General features: G+C 53.7%; 1 pseudogene; it reads left to right on the top strand.

The window, feature by feature from the left end:
- Positions 1-280: 280 nt before the first annotated feature.
- On the top strand, positions 281-6,775 carry LOC105542187 (annotated as a pseudogene).
- The last annotated feature ends 4,584 nt before the right edge of the window (positions 6,776-11,359 follow it).

The raw sequence follows: 11,359 nt of genomic DNA, 5'->3' as shown, positions 1-11,359 counted from the left end.
TCTAGTGAAGCAAACTGCAAGCTGGGGGCTGGGGGCAGGACGGCCAGAGTAGGACCAAGTAGAGGCTACTGGCCCCTCAAGCAGCACACACTCCTCCACAGAAGGGGGCCCCCAGAAAGCAGGCCCTGGGTCTAACAAAGGGAGGTGGATGCTGCCTCTGCTGGAGCCCCCTGCCTCTGTTTCCATGGCAACCCCACTTCCAGGACAAAGCAAAGGCTCAGCATTCCCAGGACACGTGAGCGGGCAGAGAGACGGCCTGGGCCTTATGGCACAGAAGGGGAAATTGAGGCCCAGAAGGGCAGCAACTTGCTGTCAGTCCCCAGGAGATGCCCCGGTTTCCCCCATCACAACAGCCATCATGCCAGAGTCTGTCTCCCAGGGGCCCCCAGATTATACTCCTCCGACTAAATATATAAAGCAATATCCACAAGTGAAAGTGCCTTGAAGACACTCATACAAGAGGGAGGAGGCGGGTGCCAGGCGTTGGGGAGGGTATTGTAGATATGGCAGTCAGGACAGGCCACTCTGATGAGGTGACGTCTGAGGAGAGACCTGAGAGACGGGAGGGAAGGAGATTTATGAACACTGGAGCCAACATGTGCCAGGCAGAGGAACCGCCAAGTGCAAAGCCCCCAAGGTGGGAATGGGCTCACCGAGCTGTGGACGTGGCAGAGAAAGGGGAAGGAGAGGAGGTTCAGGGGGCGGCAGTACCAGGACTCCGACGGTCTCACAGGCCACAGCAAGGAATGTGACTGTATCCTGGTGTGATGGAAACCATGGGGCTGGGAGCTGAGAACAGTCGTTAGTCATAATGGCTCAGCCAGGTGTGAGGAGCAAGGTGGTGACAATGGAGGGTGAGGGGGTGGAGAGGAGAGGAGGCAGAGGCCACTGAGGAAGCGACTGCAGTGATGTGGGTGAGAGATGCAGGTAGTGGAAGCAGGCCGGGGCAGCAGAGGCAGGGGAAGAGGCGGGAAGGGGCGAGTGCTGGAGTGGGTGGACAGAGGGCTGTGCAAGACTCACCACTGGCTAGGAGGTGTGGGGAGGGGCAGGGGCCAGGCTGTCCAGGTTTCTAACTGAGCAACTGGGTGACCAAAGACACCATCTCCTGTGTATCCGCTGATCCAACCGGCCTTGCACCTCCTCCCACCCCCAGTTCTTTCCGCTACAACCCCTGGACTCAGATCGCTGCCAGCAAACCCACTAAAACCACCTCTCCCCTTACCTCCTGCCCCTAGAGCCCCAGCCAGCGTTTAGGGCCCCCGCTGAGGAGGCGCTCTTTCAAGCCCCAGGCCTGGAGAGACGGTGTGCAAAGGATGGCCCAGCAAAGACCATGTGCACTGGCACTGGCAAGGGGAGCTCCCCAAAAGAAAATGGGGGACACTGCAGGCGGGCACATTAGCTGAGGTCCTGTGGACATGTGCTATCCTAGAGCCCCAAAGGGTGGATACTAAGGCAATGCCATTTACAGTTGCGGAAACAGGCCCCAGGAGGCAAGATGTCCCAGCCAGCCGATGTCTCTCAGCTGGACAAAGACGCTAGCAGTGTTCACTTGGGACCTAATCTGCAGTGGCCTTCTGCCAACCCCCAACCCCGGCCCACCCCACACCCCAGCCAGCTCCCAGCCCTCAGGCTTTGCTGGGCCCCCTGCAGGGATGGCTAAGCACCAGACCGAGGGCGTGGGCCTGGTGACCAGGTCTGGGGGTGGGAACATCAGGGCATAAATCCTGACCCGGCTGACAGTGCCCCAGGGCAGACACAGAAGTCCTACTGTCACCTTCCTGTCCCCACCCTTCCTGGCATGTTTCACAGGGTCAGCGGTGCTGGGTGGGGAGGACAAGCACATAAACCTTGGCCCCAGCCAGGTCAGCCTTGAGCTTCCGACCTGATAAATGGAGAAGAGGACGAGGCCTGGCCCTGCACTGACCTTTAGGGCCAAGAAAGAGTGAGTCACAGAGGACCAAGCTGCAGAGGAGATATCCAGGGGCCTGAGTGGAAGCCACAGCCAAGCCCCATCCAGGAGCATGCAGAGAGGGACCTGGGTAGCAGCTACCTCAGGTGTTGGGGTGGGGTGTCCAGCTCACGGGCCCAGCCTGGGCCTCCTAACCCCAAATGCAGCCACCACTACCCCCAGCCTGCTCCTCCCTTCAACTCTGGCTCCAGCCTGGACATTGGACAAACTCTGATTGCTACCTGAGCAGCTAGAAAGGACCCAGCCCTTCTCTCAAGCAGTTCATGAGGACGGGGGACAGGTGGAGTGTGCACACACACATTTGCTTATTCATTCAAGACGCATTTGTTAGCGCCTGCTTTATGCACGCCTGGTGCTAGGTGCTGGGGACTCGGATCATGTTTAGCTGCATCAGTCCTCAGAAGGGCTACCTGCAGGGATGTGTGAGGGCAGTGGAGGCACACAGCAGAGAGAGGCCAATTCTGTGTGGGGTACTCAGAGCTGAGCATTGCAGGATGCGTAGGAGTTTGCCAGGCACTCTAAGCAAAAGGTACAGAATGGGCAGAGGCGTGGAGATGAGAAGGGTCTTGGAGGGTGCTAGGAAGGGCTGGTGGCCAGGGTGACTGGAGTGCAGGGAGTGGACAGGGAGTGATGGGCAATGAATCTGAAGCAGGGCACAGACCAGAATGTCTGGCCACGGAACTGGGACTTTATGCCATGGCAATGGCGAGTCATGGTGGGGTTTACACAGGGGAGAGACCAAAAGTTTAGTGTCCTCTCTGCTAGCTCAGCCCCAGACATCTTCCTCTCACCTCCTGACACAGCAGATAAGGACAGCAAGGCTCAGAAAGGTCAGGTTTCCTGTCCCACCCCCATCCTCAGACCCTCATCACCCGTGGCTGGACTCTGTGTGGCCTGGGCCAAATATTCAGCTCCTCTGGGCCTCAGTTTCTGTGTCTGTAAAATGGGGATGATCACGGAAGGGAGGATGAGTTTAGTGAGGTAAGAAGGCTACACATGTAGCCCGCCTGTCTCCCTCAGAGGAGGCAAGACAGACTGGTTCTGGACCATTTGCTACTCCAGGAAATGGCTGGACAAGGTCTCTCTGAGGGCTGGAATGACCAGGCTGAACACAGGGCTGTAGGTCAGGCATCTGCTAGAACCCAGGCACTGGAGATCAGAATGCCCTACACATACACATACACACACACACACACACACACACACACACCCAGGACAGTGACAGACACCACCTCCCCACCTCAGATGCAGTCCACCGGGTTCCCCCATACTCACAGCTATGTGCCTACAGAGATGCAAACTCACACACAGCTCCTGGTGTCCTGCAGGCCTCGAGGTAGCCCTGGTCCCAGTGTGCTAGGGGCAGTCCCACCTCACATCCACTGCCCTGGCCTAATTAGCAGTGCCCCTTTCTTACTTATGTCCATGTCTACAATAAACTATCTGATCAACCACTACATAGCGGACACACTGGTGTTGCCTTTCCTCTCCAGAGAGGTTCCCAACCATGCATATGTGTGTGTGCACACGTGTGTGTACATGCAAGTGTGCATGTGCACGTGTTCATGTGCATGTCTGCGTGCATGTGTGTCTGCTTGTGTGCATGTTAGTGTGTGTGCGTGTGTGTGTGCCAGAGACGCCTTTGGCAGTCTGGGCAAGCCTGTAGGCTCTTAAATGCCAATTTGATTTAAATTATAGTTATCAAAATACTAAAAGGGGTCTGTGACATGGCACTATGTGGGCTCCCTTCTTAACCCAGTGAATGACACGGTCTAGCAGCGGGTCTAATACCCGCTGTAATTTCAAAGTACTAAGGCAGGAAAGTGAGATTGCGCCATTTCTGAAATGAGTAGTGCTACGGTAGCTCATTGCGTTCATAATTAAAGGACATGCTATGTTCCAATTAGAGTATAAAAGACGTTATTTCTGCCCATCCACGTTCACGCACCTCCCGATTTCTCTCCAGGTCCTGGAAGCTGCTGTGGGACGCGGCCCTCGGACCCGGCCACCTGCCTCGCCACGGCCCGGACTGGCCCACACTGGCCCGCACCGGCCCGCACCGGCCCCGCACCGGTCCCCACCGCGTCTCAGCTGTGGGCTCCTGCGCAGCCGTCCGCAGTTCCGCATGCCACCGCCAGGTGTCGCTGCACACACGCCTTGGCCCAGAGACTCCTCTGCAACCCGCTCCGCGAGTCTCTAGGGGCACCCAGGGTCCTGTTGCCCGCAGCCCGCAACTTATCTGTGCACGGAGCACCCCCTCGCTGCACTATGAACTTACGCTGCTCCCCCAACACCTCACTCTTTGGTGCCTTTGAGCATGCTGCCTGCAGTGCCTTCCCTGATCTCCAGCTGGGTAATTCCTGCTGCACGTCAAAACCCACTGGAGGCAACACCTCCTCCAGGAAGCCTTCCGTGATGCCACTATAGTGGCCCCTCTTGAGTTTCCACAGCCCCCTGTGGCTACCTCATCATTGCAGTGACTGTCAGCATGGTTGTGTCTGTTTCTGTGTCTGACTCCCCACTAGAATGTGAGCTTTGGGAGTATGGGGAGGGCCACACAGTGGGCTGTTCTGTTTTGTTTTTTAAGTAGACTTAATTTTTTAGAACAGTTTTAGGTTCACAGGAAAATTGAGCAGAAAGTACAGAGAGTTCCCATACACCCCCTGCCCCTACACGTGCACAACCTCCCCTCTATCAACATCCCCAGCAGAGGAGTGCATGAGGGACGTGCACTGCCACATCAGCGTCACCCACAGCCCATGGTTTAAGTGAGGGCTCATTCTTGGAGCTGTACATTCCATGTGTTTGGACAAATGTACAACGACCCTTATCCACCATTATTGTATCACGTAGAATAGTGTCACCGCCCTAAAAATTATCTATGCTCCACCTGTAATCCCCTGTGCTCCCTTCCCCCCAACCCCTGGCAACCACAGATCTTTTTACTGTTCCCATAGTTTTGCCTTTTCCAGAATGTCGTATAGTTGGAATCATAGAGTGTGCAGCCTTTTCAGATTGGCTTCAGATTGGCTGGGCCACGTGGCAAAACCTTGCCTCTACAAAAAAAATACAAAAATTAGTTGGGGGTGGTGGTGCATGCCTGTAGTCTGAGCTACTTGAGAGGCTGAGGTGAGAGAATCACCTGAGCCTGGTAGGTTGAGGCTGCAGTGAGCCATGATTACTTCACTGCACTCCAGCCTGGGTGACAGAGAAAGACCCTGTCTCAAAAAAAAAAAAAAAACAGCCAAAATGTTTTCCAAAGTGGCTGTGCCATTTTGCATTCCCACCAGCAATGAATGTGAGTTCCTGTTGCTCCACATCCTCGCCAGCATTTGGCGTGTTGGTGCTTTGCATAGGAGCCACTCCAGTAGGTGTGTGGCAGTATCTCACGGCTGGTTTAATTTGCAGTTCCTTAATGACATAGGATGTGGAGCATCTTTCACATGCTTATTTGCCATCTGTGTATCTTCTTGAACGAGGTGTCTGTTTAGATCTTCTGCTTGCTTTTTAATTGGGTTGTTTTCCTATTGTTGAGTGTTGAGTTATTTGTAGATTCTGGATAATAGTCATTTATCAGCTATGTCCTTTGCAAATATTTTCTCCCAGTCTGTGGCTTTTCTTCTCATTCTCCTGAGCAATGAGGTTTCCCTCGCAGAGTTGAATCCCTGTGTGGCCCTAAGCACGTTGTACACTCTCTCTGAACCTCAGTATCCACCTCTGTAGCTGGGGCTGGGAGCCCTCCCTCCAGGTTGTAGTGGGAACAGGATGTGAGCAACGCAGAGCCTGCCAGCACAGGGCCTGGAACACGGCAAGGGCTGCCGGTAGATGCTGGTGGAACTGGGTCACCTCCATTCTCTTGGGGGGTGCATTTTGCCCACAGTTCCATCATTAAAGCCCCTAGCTATCAACAATGGTTCCATCCATGGCAGAGCAGGCCAGGCCAGCCCAGCCCACAAATCTGTTTGCAGGAAGATTCTTGTGATTGGGAATCCCTTGATCTTAGGAAGGGGTCAGAGGAGCAGACCCCAGGGAGACCTTGGGGTCATGGACAGACCTGCTGTTCAAGGGAGGGGTGGCCACTCTGCCCAAATTCCCTCAAGGACCACCCCTCACTCAGCATCCTATCCTCTCCCCACTTGGTCCCCACAGACCTCTGGCCTCTGCTCCCACCACACCCTTCCCTCCAGCCACACTGGCCGTGGGAAAGCCTTGCAGCCCTCCCTGCAGTCAGAAACACCTTTCCCCCATGCCACTTGTCCAAATCCACCCCTCCATTAGTTGCAGGCAGAGCGGCCAGGCTGGGGCTGCAGCCACGAGGGGGCACTGTTGCCCCGCAGCTGCGTCAGAACTCATCCACAAAGCTGGACCAGGCGCTTCTGTCCCACCAGCTTGCCGAGCAGCAAGCGAGGAGAATGCCTGTCTCATAAGGTCGTGGAAACTAAACCAGGGGAATGTCAGTGGTCCCATCCCACACCCAGGATCTGCTGGGGCCGCTCTCACACCTCCTGCGATGGGTGCTCACTGCCTCCAGCCAGGCTGCCCGGCCCTTCGCGGGAAAAGCTCTGCCTGGAGAAAGGGCTTTGCAATGGTCCCAGTCTATTTTGCAGAAGCCATAAGGTCCTGTGGGGCCACAGGGTCTTCCAAATGAAAAACGCTGAGAAGAACAGATTTATCTTGGGAACCATAAGAAAGAAGCAGCTTGGGGTTTCCAGAGAAGCCCAAAACCTAAAAGTGCACGTGAAATTCCTCAGTGTTGACATGTTGGCTCAAAACTTTTCTAAATATTGTGCCCAAGCCAAGCAATGACCCACTTGAGCCTACAGTCCACAGGATGGGATGCTGGTTTTGGGTGTAGCTCAGTGACTCAGAGAAAGCAGAACCCTTAGCACACGTGTGCAGCACGGCCGGCAAGCAAGTGCGGCACGCCCCTCCACTTGGCACATATCAGAAAGTGGGCTGATGGACAGGGAGGCACAGGTTTTCTGGAGGGCAGCCTGATAAAATGGGGTCAAGACTGTAGCACAGACACCCATGATCAGCAGCTCGCTCCTTGGTTGTGTGTCCAGGGAAGTCCACAAATGGGCCCCCTTCTCTGCAGCAGTTTGTGGGGTGGGTACCTGGGAGCAGCCTGGACACATGATCCCAGGGGAAGTGTGGGGTGCCCCTCGGAGGACTCTGGAGCAGGCGCCAGCAACAGACAAGACATGTGGCAACAGCAAGGAACACTTAACACTGCTGACTACACAATCAGGGAGCCAGTGGCATCTGTGACACCACGCTGCGAAGCAACTGCAAATATGTGCACCAAGGAGCGCACTGCAGTTGGTGAGGAGGAAGAGAAATCCACCGTGGAGAGACCCAACCAGCACGACCTCAGCCAGGCGGGCAACGCCAGCGTCACAGGGGATGTGCCATGTTGACAGCAGCTGCCCTCCCCATTGGATGGGCTGATCAGGGCACTTTACCTCTGTGATCTTCCTCCCCAGACCCACAATCCCAGTCTAATCATGAGAAAAGCGTCAGACAAAGCCCAGTGGCGGGCATCCTACAATGTACCTGGTTAGTCCGCCTCAACTGTCAAAATCGTCAAAACCAAGGTACATGCATGGCGGCATGTATCTGTAGTCCCAGCACTTTGGGAGGCTAAAGTGAGAAGACTGCTTGAGACCAGGAGTTCAAGACCAGCCTGGGCAACAGAGAGAGGCCCCCATCTCAAAACAAAAGCAAAATCCCAGAGCTAGTCTAAGAAACCATAATGTGTATCCCAGAGGAGGTCCTGGGACCGAAAAAAGGACATTAAATAAAAGCAAAGGAAAGCTAAATAAAGGATGGACTTTAGTTAAGAACATATCAATATTGATTGACACCTCACTATGCACATATAGTAATGTAAGGTGTTAACAGAAGAGGGAATTGGGTGGGAGACTACTCAGAATTATCTTTGCACCTTTTCTAGAAATCAGAAACTATTCTAAAACTAAAACTTTATTTTAAAAAATACATGCCCACCACACCACAGTACCCATTTTCTAAACCAATTTTCAGCACAGAGATACACAATGAAGGTGTTAGGATGGAGGCCTGGGGGGCAGGGATGGGGATATTGACACAGCCCCCAGGGACAGTGGTGTGGGTGAGTGCCAGCCCTCACCCCCTAGCTCTCCAAAACCAGCCCAACAGGAAGGCCAGGGGCCCCAGGCACTCCCCACATGCCCTCTGCATGCCCCGATGGTGGGGCAGTCGCACAGACCCACCCATCATGGTGTGCCCATCTCTAGCTGGTCCCAGGCTGGCCATGCCCAGAGAGGACAGGCAGGCTGACCCAGGTGTGGGCCCCACAGGCAGCAGGAAGGCCCTGGCAGGGGAGGCCAGCAGGTAAACTGGGTGCTGCCCTGACCGTGTGGGACTAACACATGTGAGTATGTCTGGGGCCTGGGGGCCTGTGCTCCATTCCACACACCCCTCCTCAGGGCCATGAGAGCAGAACAAATGCGGGGGGCCAGAAATCATGAACATGGGTGTGAATGTCGCTGCTGTAGCTGAGATGGGTCCACCAGGCTTGTCCAGTCTGAGATGGGTGAGTCACCATCTTGTCCCTGAGATAAGAGAGGGTCCCAGACATGAGATGCAGCCCAAGTGATAAGACTGGCATCCCAGGACCCCACACCACAGCGTCCCAATATCCCCAGAGGGATCAGCTCCAGCATGGCCTCCCTTGTCATCCATTCTCCAGACTACAGCCACAGCGGTGTGGGGAAATGCAGATCCAAGGCTGTCACCACTGCCTGTGCTTCAGCTGCTCCCAATGCTCTGGGGATCTGCTCAGAGCCCTGGTGGAGGCTTGTGGTGGCTTGCTGACCCTGCCTCACCCCACCCCCTCCACCCTCATCCCTCATCCAGTCCTTCCAGGCAGATCAGGCTTCTCCACTTCAGAAGCTTTGCACATGCTCTTCCCTTGGGCTGGCATGCCCTTCCCTGCTTTTCACTGCATCCAGCTGGACATTTTTTATTATGTTCAACAGAAAATTCACAATCAGGTCTTTGGCCTGCCACTCAGCTCTGCCTGCCCTTCCCCTTCAGGAGACAGGTGCCACTTTGTGAGCTGTCACAGGCCGTCTGCCTTCCACTTAGCCGCCAACCTCCTACTCACAGCTCAGACTCTCTCATCCCTCTGCAGGGCAGTGCAACTCAGCAGTCCAATTCCTCTATCTCTGTAGTCATCATTCCCTCAAATTTTTTCCCATGCCTGCATCAGCATTCCCAGCCACAGCATTCCCTCTACCAGCATTCCCTGTGAGTATTCCTGGGCCACCACTGGTGCCATCTTTAGCTATTGTGCTGCCACCTTGTGCTGGGGAATATCTGTGCCCCAATCACCAATGACCTCCAGTAAAAACTCTGGATACCAAAGGCTCAAATAAACTTCCTTGGTTGTTTATCTTCTTTGTGCATTATCATTCATCATGTCTGGGAGGAGGTCATGCCATCTGGGACAACCAGAAACTCCACGTTTGGACCCTTCCTGGACTCTGCTCTCTGTGTCTCTCCTCTTGGCTGGCTTGGATCTGTATGCTTTCACTATAATAAAATTGTAATAAGTATACCACTTTCCTGAGCGCTATACTTTTCTCTGAGTCATTCAAGTGAATTATTGTACCTTTAGGGTGGTTATGGGGACCTCTGACTATATCACCAATTGGTCTGAAGGGAGGGTGATCCTGGAAACATCAGTCTCGGCTGGTGCCTGAAGAGAGGGCAGTCTGATGGGGACTGCTTCCTTCAACTCCATCATTTGCTGAACTCCTTACAGTTGGTGTCAGAACTGGGGCTTTCTAGACCAACCCTGACTCACTGGAACATGTGGTTTGGGAAGAGTAAAAGGGTAGGAGCTGAGGAAACTTTCATTCCTGGTGGTGGCTGTGCTGCAATCAAATTTTTTGTCTTTTTTTTTTTTTTTCAAATACACTTGCAAGTAGAACCAATACAATCAATTTCTTAAGGTAAAAGTTACCAATGGAATTTAGAAATGATGGATCCAACTCCTAAGCAGTTGGCTCACTAGAGTATAAGGAAATGCAAAGAAACAACAAAAAGGGAAAATGTGAAATCCCTTGGTTATTGCTATCTGCAGTGGTTAAAAGGTAAGTAAGGGTAAGTGTGGGAGGGGACCGTGGTGCAGAGCCAAGGTTCTGGTCAGCCTGGACCACAGCCTCTAGCCTGAGGACCTACCCAAGGGATGTGTGGGGTAGATTCCGATGCTGGGCTAGGGTCCAGTCAGTTGACCCAAGGTGTGGCTACTGGCCTCAGAGTCTCCTCCAAAGGGAAAGGGTGCCGAGACAACAGATAGTAAAGGTTTTCATAAGAGCATGGACAAAACAAAGGGGTAGGACCGAGGAGACAGTCAAGGGACATCCCAGCAGGGTGGAAGCTTTTAAGCAGGTGTTAAGAAATACGATGAATAAAGTGGATATTGATGGGGACGAAACAACGGTCTCAATGCAGCATTCACAGAAGCTGGATGGACCCTGCCGGCCGTCCAGTGTGAAAAGGCCCTGCAAAAATCTGCTTTATTCATTCTAGTTCGGAGGATTTTTAAAACCTGAGAGGCCTAAAATGACAGTGAGAATTCTGATCTCGAGTTGCCTGAGGCGGTGGTCTCACAATCTAACCAGGAGAAAGCCTGAGTCTTTTGGCCCACCCCCTAGCTGGGGACCCAAAGCCATACACACACGGGTGGGTAAAATGGCCTGGGGAGGAGAACAGACTCCGTCTATGGGAGCCCCTGCTCTGTGATTCCAGACCCTGTCAGCGAAGCTCAAATGGAGCTCTTGGTCAATGGGGAGCATTTAGAAATGTGATGGTTGATGGAATTAAGGTGGATACTTAGGTGAAAACTGGAATGTTAGAACAAACTCTCTGTGAGGTGGCTGCACCTGCTTTATCAGAGCATATGCTGGGGATGGAGACGGTCTGGCTGGGGAATGCTTCTCCCACCGATTGCTGTAAAATAGAAGGCAGGTAAACCTGCCCTTCTGGCAATAGTGATTGAGGACCGGCATCTGGTCAGTTGATTCAGACTTTGAAGGGTACACACTCCACATCCGGGAATATTGCAACTCCTTCCCATAAAACTACCCCCAAAAGCCCTGGAGTCCCTACACAGATGGGGCTTTCTGGCAAAGCCTGTTAGTGCCGCCCAGGGTGACCGCCGGGATTTCGGACTAGAAAATTTTCATCTGAGGGCCATGCGCGATGGCTCACGCCTGTAATCCCAGCGCTTTGGGAGGCCGAGGCGGGTGGATCACGAGGTCAGGAGATCAAGACCATCCTGGCTAACACCGTGAAACTCCGCCTCTACTAAAAATACACAAAATTAGCCGGGCGAGGTGG

The sequence above is a fragment of the Mandrillus leucophaeus genome, unplaced genomic scaffold (genome assembly GCF_000951045.1).
Source record: "Mandrillus leucophaeus isolate KB7577 unplaced genomic scaffold, Mleu.le_1.0 Scaffold252, whole genome shotgun sequence".
Taxonomy (NCBI): Eukaryota; Metazoa; Chordata; class Mammalia; order Primates; family Cercopithecidae; genus Mandrillus; species Mandrillus leucophaeus.
This window is presented reverse-complemented; position numbering and strand designations above follow the sequence as displayed.